This window comes from Pseudorca crassidens, chromosome X (assembly GCF_039906515.1).
Source record: "Pseudorca crassidens isolate mPseCra1 chromosome X, mPseCra1.hap1, whole genome shotgun sequence".
Classification (NCBI taxonomy): Eukaryota; Metazoa; Chordata; class Mammalia; order Artiodactyla; family Delphinidae; genus Pseudorca; species Pseudorca crassidens.
In genome coordinates this window covers 15,543,317-15,561,987 of record NC_090317.1, presented here as the reverse complement: position 1 = coordinate 15,561,987, position 18,671 = coordinate 15,543,317, and the positions used below count along the sequence as shown (strand labels likewise).

Genomic DNA, 18,671 nt, shown 5'->3' with positions numbered 1-18,671 from the left:
GCATGGGGAATTTTAGCTGACCTAGCAAAATGTAGTTGTGTGTTAGTTACTATAAAGTATTTGTAAAGTGGACTAAATCCAGTTGCTCCAGTAACTCTTCTGTCCTTTACTTCCTCAGCATTTAGAGGTATTAAGTGGAAGACAAATTTTTTGCTGACGGCACTACTGTGTCCTGGGTTGGTATCTCACATTCTCTTTTCTCTACGCAATTATACTCTTTCTTATACTTTTTTTTTAATAACTTTATTTATTTATTTATTTTTGGCTGAGTTGGGTCTTCGTTGCTGCACACAGGCTTTCTCTAGTTGTGGTGAGTGAGAGCTACTCTTTGTTGCGGTGCATGGGCTTCTCATTGCGGTGGCTTCTCTTGTTGCAGAGCGTGGGCTCTATGCATGTGGGCTTCAGTAGTTGTGGCACATGGGCTTCAGCAGTTGGGGCTCGTGAGCTCTAGAGCACAGGCTCCATAGTTGTGGCGCACGGACTTAGTTGCTCCACAGCATGTGGGATCTTCCTGGACCAGGGCTCGAATCCGTGTCCCCTGCATTGGCAGGCAGATTCTTAACCACTGTGCCACCAGGGAAGCCCCTTTCTTATACTTTATCTTGGAAAAATCATTTTACACGATAATGAAGAGTGGAAAGGAGTTGAATGACCACTGTTTTTTCTGTGGCTTCAGCATTCTTTTTCTGGTGTATCTGCATTCTTTTCATCTTTCTGTACATCTTAAACCCTAGTACAAAGAGATGGCGATGGTGCTGCGGTATTCCATTTTGATCTTTGTTTTTGAAGCAGGTTTCATAAATGCTCATCTCAGTTATGCATCTTGCCTTATATATCATGTTAGAGTGGCAATTTATACACTACATTGTGTTATTCTCTTCGTCCTTGCCTTCAGTGATTATTTCTTCATGTCTCACCTAGTTACTGCAGTGTCATTAGTGACTATAGTCCCCAGGCACAGTCATGGTCAGAGTGGGAGTCGGGGTGGTGCTGCACAGTGGCCATAATGGGAGCTCATCCAGTCCCCTAATTATAGAGATGTGGAACCAGCATGTTCAAGGTCACACAAGAAGTCAGTCATGAAGCCCAGGCTGTATATAACTGAACGCACCCCTTACATCCCATCCAGTGCTCTTCCCATAATACCTCACTGATAAGGTGCTGACTTGCTTCAGGTTTTATCTCCAAATTCTTTAATATGTTTTTTCTTAGTCAGCTTGGGCTGCCATAACAAAATACCATAGACTGAGTGGCTTAAACCACAGACATTTATTTTCTCACGGTTCTGGAGACTGGGAAGCCCAAGATCAGGGCATCAACAGGGTCGGGTCCTGGTGAGCGCTCTCTTCCTGGTTGCTGCTAGCTGCCTTCTTGCTGTGTCCTCACATGGCAAGGGAAAAGAGAGAGAGAGAGAGAGAGAACTCTTTGGTGTCTCTCCTTATAAGGGCACTGATGCCATCATGAAGACCGCACCCTCATGACCTCATGTAAACCTTATCACTCCCTAAAGGCCCCATTTCCAAATACTGTCACATTAGGGATTAGGGTTTCAACATATGAATTTTGGGGGATACAATTCAGTCCATAGCAAGTTCCATTAAAAAAAATTCTTTCCTTGATATGTTCTGAAGGACAAGTTTGTTTTTTTTTAAGGAAAAAGTAGTGGATTATATCTTAACTGTTATGTGGTACTTTAATTTTCTTTTGTTGTAAAATTCCCATGTCCTTGATGCTAGAGTGTGTCACAATAGTGGAAGTCCTATAATGAAACTTATACATAGTAAATTCAGTTATATTATATACTAATTAGTGACAAAATGAGAACAAATGCTCTGTGACTGAGTATAATGCCATAAACAATTCAATGCAGTGATAGATGATATATTCAGTAGGCTCATAATCTTTTATCTACATGTGGCTTGTTTTTTCCTAAACTCCAGGGAAAAAGGTAATATCATTGAAAAGACTGAACATTATAAGTTTACACATCAAATACATGTACCACAGTTTTTGACTTATTTAAAATAAGGACAATGCACTCCCCTCCCCCTTACCACCTTGAGTACAGCCATCTGCTTTTTCTATAACTCTTTTCAAGGGAACTAGAATGGGTGGTCTTTCCTGAGGTGAATGCTTTAATATATTTATGTAAGAAAGCAATGTCCTTGACAATATTTCAGATATTTGTTGCTTCAAGTTCAAGACTCAGATGAATCTGAAATTGAATAACTTTGGCAACAAAGTGCCATTGTGCTAAAGTCATTATACTGGATTGTCATGCAAGGGATATTGCAAGCAAGAACTAGTCAACAAACCATGTACTATTCTCTTCATTATTTAGTTACTCATTCAACATATTTATTGTGTTTTTAAAAAATTTTGTCTTGTTTTTGTTTTTTACTATATTTAATGCATTATGCTAGGCACTGTAGAGGAAATAAATGTAAATCTCCCCTGAAACTGCCTTCGTGGCTTCAGATGAATAATAATGGCCCATTTTTCATCAGACAGATGTTCCATCTTATTGTAAAAAGAAGTTACGTCATTGAAATAGAAAATACAAAAGAATTAGAATATGCTGTGTCACTAAGCTTGATTAGCTAAACTGAACAATTAATGTCTGAAAAGCATTAGCATTTGCAATGCACTATGAGCTGTTTTTATCGTGTTTTCTATGGGATCAATTTTGAAGAATGTTTTACACAGAAAAATTTAAAAATTAGAGTAGGAATCCATAATAACATGGCTCAGGGTTACATGGGCTATGAAATGATGCAGGGGCAAACCACTTTTGTGAAAATAAAAGTTTTTTTTAATTTGAAAAGCAACTGTTAACAGTGGTTGTCTCCTGGGTGGCTGGGGGACAAGAGTGAGAAGGAGACTATTTTATACTTATTTTTCACTGTTTCTCTGTTTCTTTTTACTTTTCACATTGTGTACCATATGCATGCATTACCTATTTTTAAATAATTTAATTATAGACAACAATAACAACAACTCATAACCATATTTTGAAGTGGAGAGGTAGCATTAGAGGCTACCGGCATAGGCTTTAGAGTCAGACACACACACACACACACACACCCTATGCTCTGTACACATAGGGGTCCATTTCCCAATTCTGCCCCTTTCTAATTAATGAGGCCTTGAGTAGGTTGTGAATAATGCTGCAATGAACATGAGAGTGCAGCTATCCTTTTGAGATCCTGTTTTCATTTCCTTTATATATATACCCAGAAGTGGGATGGCTGGATCATATGGTAATTCTATTTAAAAAATTTTGGTGAACCTCCATACTGTTTTCCTTAGTGCCTGTACCAATTTAGATTCCCATCAAGAGTGCACGAGGGTTCCTTTTTTTCCACATCCTCGCCAACACTTCTTATCTCTTGTTTTTGGTGATAGCCATTCTGACAGGTGTGAGGTGATATCTCACTGTGGTTTTGATTTGCATTTCCCTGATGATTAGTGATGTTGAGCGTCTTTTCATGTGTCTGTTGGCCATCTGTATGTCTTCTTTGGAAAAGTGTGCATTCAGGTCCTCTGCCTATTTGTCAACCAGATTGTTTTTTTGCTATTGAGTTGTGTGAGTTCTTTATATAATTTGGATGTTAACTCCTTATCACATATATGATTTGCAAATATTTTCTCACATTCTGTAAGTTGTCTTTCCATTTTATTGATTGTTTCTTTTGCTGTACAGAAGGTTTTTAGTTAGATGTAGTTCTGCTTCTTAAGTTTTGCTTTTGTTGCTTGTGCTTTTGGTGTCATATCCAAAAAATTGTGTGAAGACCAATGTCAAGGAGTTTTGACCCTATGTTTTCTTCTAGGAGTTTATGGTTTCAGGTCTTATGTTTAAGTCTTTAATCCATTTTGAGTTAATTTTTGTGAGTGGTATTAGATAGGGATCCAATTTTATTCTTCTGAATGTGGTTATTCAGTTTCTCAACAGCACTTATCAATTTCTTGGCTCCCTTGTCAAATACTAGTTGACAGTATATGCAGGGATTTATTTCTGGGCTCTTAATCCTGTTCTATTAGTCTATGTGTCTATTTTTATATCAGTACCATACTATTTTGATTACCATAGCTTTGTAGTATAGTTTGAAATCAGGAAATGTGATGCCTCCAGTTTTATTCTTCTCTCTCAAGATTGCTTTGGCTATTCGGGGTCTTTTGCAGTTCCATACAAATTTTACGGTTGCTCTTTCTATCTCTGTGAAAAATGCCATTGGAATTTTTCAGCTGGCAATCTACTAATCTAATTTCTGTCTCTATGGACTTGCCTCTTCTGGACATGTCATATAAATGGAATCATAAAAAGTGTGGCCTCTTGTGTCTGACTTCTTTCACTTAGCATAATGTTTTCAGAGTTCATCCATGTTATAGCATGTATCACTACTTCATTCCTTTTATGATTGAACAGTATTCCATTGTATCAATATACCACTTTTTGTTTACCCATTCATAAGTTGATGGTCATTTGGGCTGTTTTCACCTTTTGGATAATATGAATAGTGTTGCTATGAACATTTGTATGTGATGTTTTGAGTGAAAATATGCTTCCAATTCTACTGGGTAGATACTGGGTATATACTTGGGAGTAGAATTACTGGGTCATATGGTCACTATGCTTACTATTTTGAGAGACCGCCAGACTATTTTCAAAAGTTGTTGTACCATTTTACATTCCCACCTGCAATGTATGAGGGTTCCAATTTCTCTACACCCTTGTCAACACTTGTTACTGTTTTTGCTTATAGCCATCCTAATTATTATGAAGTGATCTTTCATTGTAGTTTTAATTTACACTTTTTGATGACTAATGATATTGAGCATCTTTTCATGTGCTTATTGGTCATTTGCATATCTTCTTTAGAAATATGTCTATTCAAATCCTTTGTCCATTTTTAAATTGGATTATTTTTCTTTTTATTGTTGAATTGTAAGAGTTCTGTATATATTTTGGTTACTAGTTGATTATCAGGTATATGATTTGTAAATATTTTCTTCCATTCTGTGAATTGTCATCTCAATTTCTTGATAGTGTTCTTTGAAGTGCAAAACTTTAAAATTTTGATGACATTCACTTTATTTACTTTTTCTTTGGTTGCTTGTGCTTTAGGTGTCATATTTAAGAAGCCTAATCCAAGGTCATTAAAATTTATGCTTGGGCTTACATGGTGGTGCAGTGGTTGAGAGTCCACCTGCTGATGCAGGGGACACGGGTTCGTGCCCCGGTCTGGGAAGATCCCACATGCCGCGGAGCAGCTGGGCCTGTGAGCCATGGCTGCTGAGCCTGCGCGTCCGGAGCCTGTGCTCCGCAACGGGAGAGGCCACAACAGTGAGAGGCCCGTGTACCTCAAAAAAAGAAAAATAAAATTTATGCTTATGTTTTCATATAAAAGTCTTCTAGTTTTACATCTTAAATATAGGTCTTTGATCCATTTTGAGTTAATTTTTGTATATGTGTGAGGTAGGGATCTAACTTCATTCTTTTGTACATGGATATCCAGTTGTCCTGACATTATTTGTTGAAAAGACTCTTCTGCTCCAATTGATTTGTCTTGATTCCCTTATTGAAAATGAAGTGTCCATAAATCTGTGGGTTTATTTCTGAACTTTCACTCCTATTCCATTAGTCTATATGTCTATCCTTAGACCAGTACCCGTAGTCTTTTTTTCTTTTTTTTTTTTTTTTCCGGTACGCGGGCCTCTCACCACCATGGCCTCTCCCGCCGTGAAGCACAGGCTCTGGACGTGCAGGCTCAGCGGCCATGGCTCACGGGCCCAGCTGCTCCGCGGCACGTGGGATCCTCCCGGACTGGTGCATGAACCCACGTCCCCTGCATCGGCAGGCGGACTCCCAACCACTGCGCCACCAGGGAAGCCCCTTTTTTCCTTTTTTTATAAGTTTGTTGCTCCTTTTTGTGTATTTGTAATCTCTGAGATTATCTCTAATCTATTTATTTATTTATTTATTTTTGGCTGTGTTGGGTCTTAGTTGTGGCATGTGGGGTCTTTTGTTGTGGTGTGCAGGCTCTTCACTGTGGCACATGGGCTTCTCTCTAGTTGTAGCACATGGGCTCCAGAGCACGTGGGCTCTGTAGTTGTGGCATGTGGGCTCTCTACTTGTGGCACACAGGCTCAGTTTTTGCGGCGCATGGGCATAGATCCCACGGCATGTGGGATCTTAGTCCCCCAACCAGCGATCGAACCCGCGTCCCCTGCATTGGAAGGTGGATTCTTAACCACTGGACCACCAGGGAATCCCACCCATAGTCTTGATTTTAGTCTGTAGCTTTTAATACATTTTGAAATTAGGAAGTGGGAGTCCTCCAGCTTTGTTCTTTTTCAAGATTATTTTGGCTGTTCTGGAACTTTGCATTTCCATGTGAGTTTTAGGAAGGGCTTTTCAATTTCTTCAAAAAGCTGACTGGGATTTTGATAAGACTGCATGGAATCTGTAGATCAATTTGGGGGATATTGCCATCTTAACAATATTAAGTCTTCCAATTCATGAATACAGGATGTCTTTTCATTTATTTGGTCTTCTTTAATTCCTTTCAATTACATTATACTTTGGGTGATTTCAGAACTGTTAAATTTATTGAGACTTGTGTTATGGACTAACATATGGTCTATCCTGGAGAACGTTCCATGTACACTAGAGAAGAATATGTATTCTGCTGTCAATGGGTGGAGTGTTCTGTAGATGTCTGTTATGTCTAGGAGGTTTACAGTGTTGTTAAAGTCTTTCATTTTCTTGTTGATCTTCTGTCTAGTTGTTCTATCCATTATTGAAAGTGTTTATTCAAGTCTCCAGCTATCATTGTTGGATTGTCTGTTTCTTCCTTCAGTTCTGTCAGTTTTTGCTTCATATATTTTTGGGGCTCTGCTGTTAGGTACATATATGTTTTCAATTGTTATATATTCTTGATAGATTGATACTTTTATTGTTATAAAAGTCCTTCTTTACCTCTCATAATGCTTTTTGTCTTAAAGTCAAATATATTTTGTCTGTTAGAAGTATAGCCACTCTAGCTCTCTTTTGGTTACTGTTTGCATGATATATCTATATACAGTTGAGCCTAGAACAACATGGGGACTAGGGGCCGTGACCACCTGCACAGTCAAAAATCTGTGTATAACTTTAGAGTCAGCCCTCTCTATCCACGATTCTGCATCCACGGATTCAACCAATAGCAGATTGTATAGCACTGTAGTATGTATTTATTGGAAAAAAATCCATGTATGAGCGGACCCGTGCAGTTCAAACCCATTTTGTTCAAGTGTCAACCGTATGTAAAATCCTTTTACTTTCAATCTGTTTGTGTCTCTGAATCAAAATTGTGTCTCTTGTAGACATCATATATTTATTTGGATCATTTTTGGGGGGTTCCTTTTGCCAACCTGTGCCTTTTAATTGGAATATTTCATCCATGTACATTTAATGAAATTATTGATAAGGTAGGATTTACATCTGATATATTGCTATTTTCTTTCTATAAATTTTAGGTCTTTTTTGTCCCTTCATTACTGCCCTCTATTGTGTTAAATAGATATGTTTAGTGTACTATTTTTATTCCCTTGTCCTTTCTTTTACTATTATTTTGAGCTTCTTTTTAGTGGTTATGTTATAGATTACAATTAATGTCTCAATTTATAACAATCTAGTTCAGATTAGTACCAACTTAATTTCAATATTATTAAAAATATTATATGCTCGTATATAGCTCCTTTCCCTCCTCCCTCCTTTGTGCTGTTATTGTCCTACAAATTACATCTTAATGCTTTGTATGCTCATCAACACAGATTTATAATTACTGCATTATGCAGCTGTCTTTTAAATTTGATAGCCAAAAAAGGAGTTTTAAATAATATTTACTAATATCATTTACTAATATTATTACCTTTCTAATCTTAGGCTTCTTCATCTGCAGTATGGAAATAATAGTATTATCTACTTCATATGGTTGTTATGAAGATTAAATGGGATAATGTATTAAAACATTTGGAACAGTGCCTAGCACATAATAAGTGCTTAATAAATGGTAGCTGTGGTTATTAGCTACTGTTTTCTTCTATTATCATGCCTTTGCTCAAGCTATTCCATCTATTTGTAATCCCTTCGTTCCAATTTTCCAATGACAAATTTCTGTTCATTCTTTAATTTCTAGCTCAAATACTACCACTTTCATGTTTTGAAATTGTACAATGTCTATTACCATTATTACAACACTTACAACAGTATTTCTTAGATTGGAGTTATTTGTGATATGTCTTATCTCTCATTTTACATTCAAAGACTCATGAGGGTCAGTACTATGTCTTACTCATTTCTGTATCTTTCACAGTGTGTAGCCCAGTGCCTTGTATGAAGTATGAGTGCTTATAGAGAGTAAGTGCTCAGTAAATGACTGAATCATAAATAATTTAAAATGCAAGACATATTCAGTTTCCTAGTTCTGTTAATAGAACTGAATGCAGTTTAAAAGCAATAAACCAGGCATGATACAAAGAACATTTTTCCCGCAAGAGGTTTAGGGGCTCTCTTAGGTACATGAGAGAGAGAATCATAAGGTACTGGGATTCTTAGTTCTTAGAATGTGATAGGTTACCAGAGAATTTCAGTGCCTCGTGGCATATACATGGACAGTAAAAAAATGGATTTGATATTGAGCTGCATGAGTTGCTTGTATGTTTTGAAGATTAATCCTTTGTCATTTGCTTCATTTGCAAATATTTTCTCCCATTCTGAGGGTTGTCTTTTCATCTTGTTTATGGTTTCCTTTGCTGTGCAAAAGCTTTGAAGTTTCATTAGGTCCCATTTGTTTATTTTTGTGTTTATTTCCATTTCTTTAGGAGGTGGGTCAAAAAGGATCTTGCTGTGATTTATGTCATAGAGTGTTCTGCCTAAGTTTCCTCTAAGAGTTTGATGGTGTCTGCCCTTACATTTAGGTCTTTAATCCATTTTGAGTTTATTTTTGTGTATGGTGTTAGGGAGTGTTCTAATTTCATTCTTTTACACATAGCTGTCCAGTTTTCCCAGCACCACTTATTGAAGAGGCTATCTTTTCTCCACTGTATATTCTTGCCTCCTTTATCAAAGATAAGGTGACCATATGTGCGTGGGTTTATCTCTGGGCTTTCTATCCTGTTCCATTGATCTATATTTCTGTTTTTGTGCCAGTACCATACTGTCTTGATTACTGTAGCTTTGTAGTATAGTCTGAAGTCAGGGAGCCTGATTCCTCCAGCTCCATTTTTCTTTCTCAAGATTGCTTTGGCTATTCGGGATTTTTTGTGTTTCCATACAAATTGTGAAATTTTTTGTTCTAGTTCTGTGAAAAATGCCAGTGGTAGTTTGATAGGGATTGTACTGAATCTGTAGATTGCTTTGGGTAGTAGAGTCATTTTCACAATGTTGATTCTTCCAATCCAAGAACATGGTATATCTCTCCATCTATTTGTATCATCTTTAATTTCTTTCATCAGTGTCTTATAATTTTCTGCATACAGGTCTTTTGTCTCCTTAGGTAGGTTTATTCCTAGATATTTTATTCCTTTTGTTGCAGTGGTAAATGGGAGTGTTTTCTTAATTTCACTTTCAGATTTTTCGTCATTAGTGTATAGGAATGGAATAGATTTCTGTGCATTAATTTTGTATCCTGCTACTTTACCAAATTCACTGATTAGCTCTAGTAGTTTTCTGGCAGCATCTTTAGGATTTTCTATGTATAGTATCATGTCATCTGCAAACAGTGACAGCTTTACTTATTCTTTTCCATTTGGATTCCTTTTATTTCTTTTTCTTCTCTGATTGCTGTGGCTAAAACTTCCAAAACTATGTTGAATAATAGTGGTGAGAGTGGGCAACCTTGTCTTGTTCCTGAACCCAATCCAAAAATGGGTAGAAGACCTAAATAGACATTTCTCCAAAGAAGATATACAGATTGCCAACAAACACATGGAAGAATGCTCAACATCATTAATCATCAGAGAAATGCAAATCAAAACTACAATGAGATATCATCTCACACCGGTCAGAATGGCCATCATCAAAAAATCTACAAACAATACATGCTGGAGAGGGTGTGGAGAAAAGGGAACCCTCTTGCACTATTGGTGGGAATGTAAACTGATACAGCCACTATGGAGAACAGTATGGAGGTTCCTTAAAAAACTAAAAATAAAACTACCATGTGACCCAGCAATCCCACTACTGGGCGTATACCCTGAGAAAACCGTAATTCAAAAAGAGTCATGTACCAAAATGTTCATTGCAGCTCTACTTACAATAGCCACGACATGGAAGCAACCTAAGTGTCCATCAACAGATGAATGGATAAAGAAGATGTGGCACATATATACAATGGAATATTACTCAGCCATAAAAAGGAACGAAACTGAGTTATTTGTAGTGAGGTGGATGGACCTAGAGACTGTCATACAGAGTGAAGTAAGTCAGAAAGAGAAAAAGAAATACCGTATGCTAACACATATATATGGAATCTAAAAAAAAGAAGAAAATGGTCAGAAGAGCCTAGGGGCAAGACTGGAATAAAGATGCAGACCTACTAGAGAATGGACTTGAGGACATGGGGAGGGGGAAGAGTAAGCTGTGACAAAGTGAGAGAGTGGCATGGACATATACACACTACCAAATGTAAAATAGATAGCCAGAGGGGTGGGATAGGGAGGGTGGGAGGGAGGGAGATGCAAGAGGGAAGAGATATGGGGACATATGTATATGTATAACTGATTCACTTTGTTATAAAGCAGAAACTAACACACCATTGTAAAGCAATTATACTCCAATAAAGATGATAAAAAATGGATTTGAATTTAAATGGAGAAGCAGTTAAACTAATGAACATACGCTTCCTAAGAGAAATTGAAGAAAGTAAAATTATTTATTTATTTATTTATTTTTGCGGTACGCGGGCCTCTCACCGATGTGGCCTCTCCCGTTGCGGAGCACAGGCTCCGGACGCGCAGGCTCAGCGGCCGTGGCTCACGGGCCCAGCCGCTCCGCAGCATGTGGGATCCTCCCAGACCGGGCACGAACTCGTGTCCCCTGCATCGGCAGGCGGACTCAACCACTGTGCCACCAGGGAAGCCCTATTTGATTGTTTTTTAAAATAAATTTATCTATTTATTTTTGGCTGCATTTGGTCTTTGTTGCTCTACGTGGGCTTTCTCTCTAGTTGTGGCGAGTGGGGACTACTCTTTGTTGCGGTGCACGGGCTTCTCATTGCGGTGGCTTCTCTTGTTGCAGAGCATGGGCTCTAGACATGCAGTCTTCAGTAGTTGTGGCATGTACACTCAGTAGTTGTGGCTCGTGTGCTCTAGAGCACAGGCTCAGTAGTTGTGGCGTATGGGCTTAGTTGCTCTGTGGCATGTGGGATCTTCCTGGAGCAGGGTTCGAACCCATGTCCTCTGCACTGGCAGGTGGATTCTTAACCACTGCGCCACGAGGGAAGTCCCTAAAATTATTAAATGATGTCCTATTCCTTCATGTAACCCCTAAAGCAGTAGGTAGAAAAGGGAAAGAGTCAGCAGAGGTTGATTGGCATGTACTCAAATTTTAAAATTAGAAGTAGAAAGTTTGAATTCCAGTACTCAGTATTAGGTGAGTGGCTTTGGATAAGTCCTATAACCTTTCTGATTGTCCATTTGCTTACTTGTAATGCTTGTGTCACAGAGTCATTTAGAGAAGTAAATGAACTAATGGATTGTGAAATTGTTTTGTGAGCTACAAAGCATTTTTAGTCACTCTTTTCTTTTCTGTTCCTACTGTTCTATGCCTATCATCTGCTATAGCATTTCCTATGTTGTAATTTATTTGTTTATCTCTGTCTCCCACTAGACTGAGCTTTATCAGAGCAAGGATTTTTGTTTTATTTATCTTGGAACACCAGGGCCGAACACATAGGTACTCAATAAATGTTTAATGAATGTGTGAATAAATGTTTCGAGTAGGAGGTGGACCCAGGTTACCTTTTAAATTTCCTTTTAGTTTTGCTGTTTAAGATTCTATGAAAAGGTCTAGAAATAATTAGAGATTGACAAAGGAATTCACACTTAGAATATAAAAACCTGAAATTGAAGGGCAGTTACAGAATCATTAAACACATATCAACATTCTAGAGTGTACTTTCAAAAGGGAAATTGTTGAGACGGGTTAATTGAGTTTATGTATAAGAAGGGAGGTTATGATTTGTCAAGTGAGAAGTAATTTTTCTGGCCATAGAAAGATAACAGCTGAAATGAGTCTCTCCAAAGCTAGGAAATGTGGCAGAGGAATATCGTGGCTAAACAAATACATTACAGCAGAAAGGTATTAAAAAACATTTTAAGAAGTATGGTTAAGTCATGGGAAACTAGACTCCCTTATTGAGATGCCAAAAACTGATGAGACATAAGGTGGAGCTTTTGTTGTTGTATATGTTGTTGTTTGAAAGGACTGGAAACTACATCTTCAACAGGAGCAAAGTATGAATAGATATGTTTACTGAAAAAAGTGTTGATAGACAGAAGAGACCGTGAACACAAGGGGGAAAGGTGGAGTAGAAGTAGTAAAATGAAAGAACAAATGACTGAAGGTTTAGAAAGGACCAACTCACTTATAATGAGAGAGGGGGAAGCATCCAAGGCAGTGATCCTAAGTAAGAAATTGAAAATACATCGTAAATGTGAAGGCAGCCTTAAAATCCGAAAATTAGAATGGACCTTGAGAGAATTTACAACTGAAGAACAAAACCAGAGATTCTCTAAACAGTAGACCTCAAAGCCTAACCTGGTTCAGCATGAAGTGGCTGTCACCACATTCCCTGGCTCTGATCTTTGACAAAATGTTTGGGGTAGGAGAAGATAGACGTGATTGGTCAAGTTGGTTCCTACCATAGAGACTTTATTATAGCACAGTGGAATGGAGAAAGCTTGCTCTTAAAAAAGTCATACACATCTGATTAAGAATCCCAGCTCTACCTCTTATCAGCTGTTCAATCTTCAGCAGATTACTTAATATCCCTAAAATACATTCAGAAAGAACTCTGTCTATCCGCATAACTTCTGTTTTTCATATACCTGGGTTGATCATTAATTTTCCTTTTTTTTTCCTGTTCTTCATTTCTTTCTTTTTTAAACACTGCTTTCTAAGACATTTCATCAGCTTTATCTTCCAACCCTTTTATTAAGGTTTAAATTCCTCTTGTCATTTTTTAAAAATTGAAGTATAGTTGATTTACAATGTTGTGTTAATTTCAGGTGTACAGTACAGTGATTCAGTTATACATATACATATATGTACATATCCTTTTTCAGATTCTTTTCCATATAGGTTATTACAAAATACTGAGTATAGTTCCCTGTGTTATACAGTAGGTGCTTGTTGGTTATCTATTTTATATATAGCAGTGTGTATATGTTAATCCCAAACTCCTGATTTATCCCCACCCCCTTTCCCCTTTGGTAACCATAAGTTTGTTTTCTATGTCTGTGAGTCTCTTTCTGTTTTGTAAATAAGTTCTTTGTATTTTTTTTTAGATTCCACATATAAGCACCTATTGTCATATTTTTAATTCCTAAGACCTCTTCTATTTTCTCAAAAGTCCTTTAAAATTTCCTCTTCTTGTCTCATGGCTGCAAAGTCTTCTTTAATTTCTCTGAAGATCATATATTTTCTTGGTAAAGTTTTCTTCTGAGCTTCAGGGATCTTCTCTAAGGGACTAGCCCTCCCGTCTAATGTGGAGGTCTTCAAGGGGAGTTGTTTGGCTCTGCAGGTCTTTAGCATCTAAGGCTGACTTTCAACCAGTCCTCCTGGTGTTAGCCAGTCGTTCACCCCTATTTGTAGAGGTACCTGGCACTGCAAATTCCTGAACCTTTTTGGAGCTCTGTGGTATAAAATTTCTTTAAAAAAATTTTTATTTATTTATTTTTGGCTGCGTCGGGTCTTCGTTGCGGCACGCGGGATTTTTTGTTGAGGCACACGGGCTTAGTTGCCCCGCAGCATGTGGGATCTTAGTTCCCTGACCAGGGATCGAACCCACGTCCTCAGCATTGGGAGGTAGATTCTTAACCACTGGGCCACGAGGGAAGTCCCTTGTGGTATAAACTGAGTTACCTCTCAGCTTTCCCTACTGATGGCTTCAGATACAGGTTCCCACTTTCTACTAACTTGGTTACTATTTGTCCGCTATCTGGTTTCCAAAATTTGCTGTTAATGTCTTCTCCCCTGTATCCCCCATCCTTTTGTATTTATGCCTTTTAAAAATTCCTTTGCTATAATTTTATCAGGGTTTTGAGGAGGGAGCAGAGCTAAATGTGTGAGTTCAATCTGCCATCTTTAACCCAAAGTCTTTTAATTCTTCACGTCTTTTGTATCCTTCAGGTCTTTTATATCCATCCTTTACATTTTAACCATCACCACATTGTACAGATTCTTAACATTTTAGTCTCCTTGCCTCTAGTGTCTCCTCCCTTAGATTTGTCCTTCGAAATGCTGTAGGTTCACCTTCCTGGAAAAACTGCGCTGTGTACCTCACAGCTTTGAGTGTAAAAACCCTTCAGTTGCTTCCCGATGCTGACAGGATAAAGCCTACATTCCTTAACCTGACTTTCAAAGCCTTCCACAATCTAGCCTCTGCCCACCTTTTCAACCTCATCTTTTAGGCTTTCAGAAACACTCACATCCATACCCACCCACAGCCATACTCAGCTTGTAGCTGTGATCAAACTTGTCTGGCACACATACAAGCACAGTAGCTGGGCTTGCCTGGGGGGTTATCCAGTAGACTTAGGGGTTGACCTGCTGATTTTGAATGACTAATTTAAAACTCTGTTTTATTTTTTTTGGAAAATTTAAATTATTTTATTATAAAAAGTTATACAAAATAAACCATAAACACAACAGTGAAAAATAAAATTTAAACAGTTAAGCCAGTCCATAAAACATTTCAAATGAAAAAGTAATAACAAAAACCTTATCAGCTCATTTGAAATTATTCATCTTTAGATATATGATGCTTTATTTCCTAGACTTAAAATAGTGATCTCATTACACTTAGTTAGGCTGTGAAATATTACATAGTATTTTTATTTATTTATTTTGCGGTACGTGGGCCTCTAACTGCTGTGGCCTCTCCCATTGCGGAGCACAGGCTCCGGACGCGCGGGCTCAGCGGCCATGGCTCACGGGCCCAGCCGCTCCGCGGCATGTGGGATCTTCCCGGACCAGGGCATGAACCCGTGTCCTCTGCATTGGCAGGCGGACTCTCAACCACTGCGCCACCAGGGAAGCCCTCAATGTACTTTTTATTTATCTTTTATTAAGTATAGTTGAATTACAGTGTTGTGTTAATTACTGCGGTACAGCAAAATGACTCAGTTATACATACGTACACTCTTTTTGTTGTTCTTTTCCATTATGGTTTATCACAGGATATTGAATATAGTTCCCTGTGCTGTACAGTAGGACCTTGTTGTTTATCCATCCTATAGATACCAGTTTGCATCTGTTAATTCCAACTCCCATTCCTACTCTCTCCCACACGCGGCCTCTCACCGTTGTGGCCTCTCCCATTGCGGAGCACAGGCTCCGGACGCGCAGGCTCAGTGGCCATGGCTCACGGGCCTAGCCACTCCGCGGCATGTGGGATCTTCCCAGACAGGGGCACGAACCTGTGTCCCCTGCATCGGCAGGCAGACTCTCAACCACTGCACCACCAGGGAAGCCCGGCAAATATATTTTTTAAAAGCAAATCAAACTGGCCACCATTCCTGAAAATGCCTCCTACACTATGCTGGAATTTAAAAGGACTTTTAATAACTTCAAGCCCTATCTGCACTACATGTGAGGCAGCCTTTAAAATTTCTTTACCTCCTGTACTGAAGGCAAAGAAAAAGAAATTGAAAATATCTGCATGATAGTAAAAAATTTTCCCCCATTACTTAGAGCTATTAATAGAAATTGTACGGCAGAATCTTTATTAGGAAGGCTGTGAAAAAAATAAAGATGTGTGTAAGATAATTTTAATGAAATTTCTTACGGGAAATATTTGTAAAACTCTTTGTTTTAAATGAATACTTGTCTGACTTGAGGCTTTTTTTTTAAAGCACTGACTAATTTAATCCTCAGATCCACAGTGTCATTGGTACTTTTGTTTTTAATTAATTAATTTATTTTTGCTGTGTTGGGTCTTTGTTTCTGTGCAAGGGCTTTCTCTAGTTGTGGCAAGCGGGGGCCACTCTTCATCGCGGTGCGTGGGCCTCTCACTGTCGTGGCCTCTCTTGTTGCAGAGCACAAGCTCCAGACGCGCAGGCTTCAGTAGTTGTGGCTCACGGGCCTAGTTGCTCTGCGGCATGTGGGATCCTCCCAGACCAGGGCTCGAACCCGTGTCCCCTGCATTAGCAGGCAGATTCTCAACCACTGCGCCACCAGGGAAGCCCCTGACTTGAGGCTTTTAATAGTCCATTTCATTCAGTCTAGGATTCTAAAATCTTTTTTTTTAATTAATTAATTACTTTTATTTATTTTTTGGCTGTGTTGAGTCTTCGTTGTTGCGCGCGGGCTTTCTCTAGTTGCGGCGAGCGGGGGCTACTCTTCGTTGTGGTGCGCAGGCTTCTCTCACTGCGATGGCTTTTCTTGTTGCAGAGCACGGGCTCTAGGCATGCGGGCTTCAGTAGTTGTGGCACGCAGTCTCTAGAGCGCAAGCTCAGTAGTTGTGGCATACGGGCTTAGTTGCTCTGCGGCATGTGGGATCTTCCTGGACCAGGGCTTGAACCCGTGTCCCCTGCATTGGCAGGCGGATTCTTAACCATTGCGCCACCAGGGAAGTCCCCTAAAATCTGTTTTTAATATATGTATTTTCTTAATTGTGTTCACTATATTGCATATTGAGTTTTTCAGTGGTATATTATTCCACACCTTATTTATTTTCTGCTAGACTCTTGAGCTGAAAAGATGAGTGGAATGTAGAAATTATGTCCTGTAATAAACTGCTATCTTATTATATGGTATTGAGTTTATGCTCCAGCTCAATGACTGGGTTTTTACGGTGTGATTTAATATTCTTCTGGGGTTTAGCGTAGTAATTTGTGATATCCTTCCCACCAAAAGAGTGTTCTGACATTCACATCAAGTATGTTTATAACATTTTCCTGAAATCATAACGTTTTCTGATGACTTTTCTCCTCTAGTATCCTCTTTGCTGACCTCTTCATCATGAATCTAATTCTTTGGGTGGAAGGGTCATCAGCTGCCGTCTCCTTTGGTACCCTGATAGGTATCCTCACAACGTGGTTTGGAATTTCAGTACCACTAACATTTTTTTTTAAACAAGTTTCTTTTCTTTTTTTTTTAAATTTTATTTATTTATTTTTGGCTGTGTTGGGTCTTCGTTTCTGTGCGAGGGCTTTCTCTAGTTGCGGCGAGCGGGAGCCACTCTTCATCACGGTGCGCGGGCCTCTCACTGTCGCGGCCTCTCTTGTTGCGGAGCACAGGCTCCAGACGTGCAGGCTCAGTAGTTGTGGCTCACGGGCCTAGTTGCTCCGCGGCATGTGGGACCTTCCCAGACCAGGGCTCGAACCCGTGTCCCCTGCATTGGCAGGCAGATTCTCAACCACTGCGCCACCAGGGAAGCCCCCACTATCATTTTTGGGTGCATACATTGGAAGCAAGAAAAAGGTAAACTTTAAAAATACTTCTTTTGACCATTGAGTGATGTCTGAAATAATACCTCCATGTGTGTAGACTATACATGGAATGGAAGATGTACCATTGGAGAAAATGACAAAGAATAATCATTTAGGGATAAAAGACTCCTACAAATTGTAAATGAAAGACAGTAACACTTTAAAAGGCATTCTTTAATGTATTTCTCATTTTATGGGTTGTTTATATTTCCCTCTCTCTCTGATGGGCAAAATTAAAAGGATATATTGTAGGAAGGCTGACTTTAAGAAAGTCAGAAAAATAATAAGACTATATAGTTGGGGGAAGAAAGCTAAGACACAATCCAAGGAATGAGGCTGTTCAGTTTACAGATTTTTTTTCTTTTCCATTATGGTTTATCCCAGGATATTGAATATAGTTCCCTGTGCTATACAGTAGGACCTTGCTGTTTATCCATTCTATACGTAATAGTTTTCATCTAATCCAGTTTACAGATCTGAAGTTAGCCTATTCCACGTATAGGGAAAAGGAACAGTATACCAAAAAGACTAAATGAGGCCACACTGCAAAAGGGTTGTATTATAAAGATATAGCAGGGGAGAAATAAGACAAAACAAAACAGGAGGTGGAGTTCCACAGAGAGCAGAAAAAGAAAATTTTCTGAAAGCTATTAACAAATTTTCAGAGGCAAATTATTAGACAAATTCTAAGGGAGAACTTTCGGACATCATATATTATTTCATATTGCAATAGTCACTAGTAAGTTTTGTCCAATCTCTCCCTTGAAATTTGTAGGAAAGGATAAACATCCTTACTGTTTAGCTGTGTCCTATCTAGTATGCTGGCCACTAGACACCTGTGGCTTTTGAGTACTTGGAGTGTGGCTAGTCTGAATTATGTGCTGTAAGTGTAAAATACACACTGGTTTTCAACCATTTAGAACAACAACAAGAGGAATGCAAAATATCTGATTAATAAGTTTTATATTGATCAT

General features: G+C 38.7%; 1 pseudogene; it reads left to right on the top strand.

Moving 5' to 3' along the window:
* The window catches only part of LOC137217195 (transmembrane 9 superfamily member 2-like), a 102,393-nt pseudogene that overhangs the window by 52,463 nt on the left and 31,259 nt on the right, over positions 1-18,671 (top strand).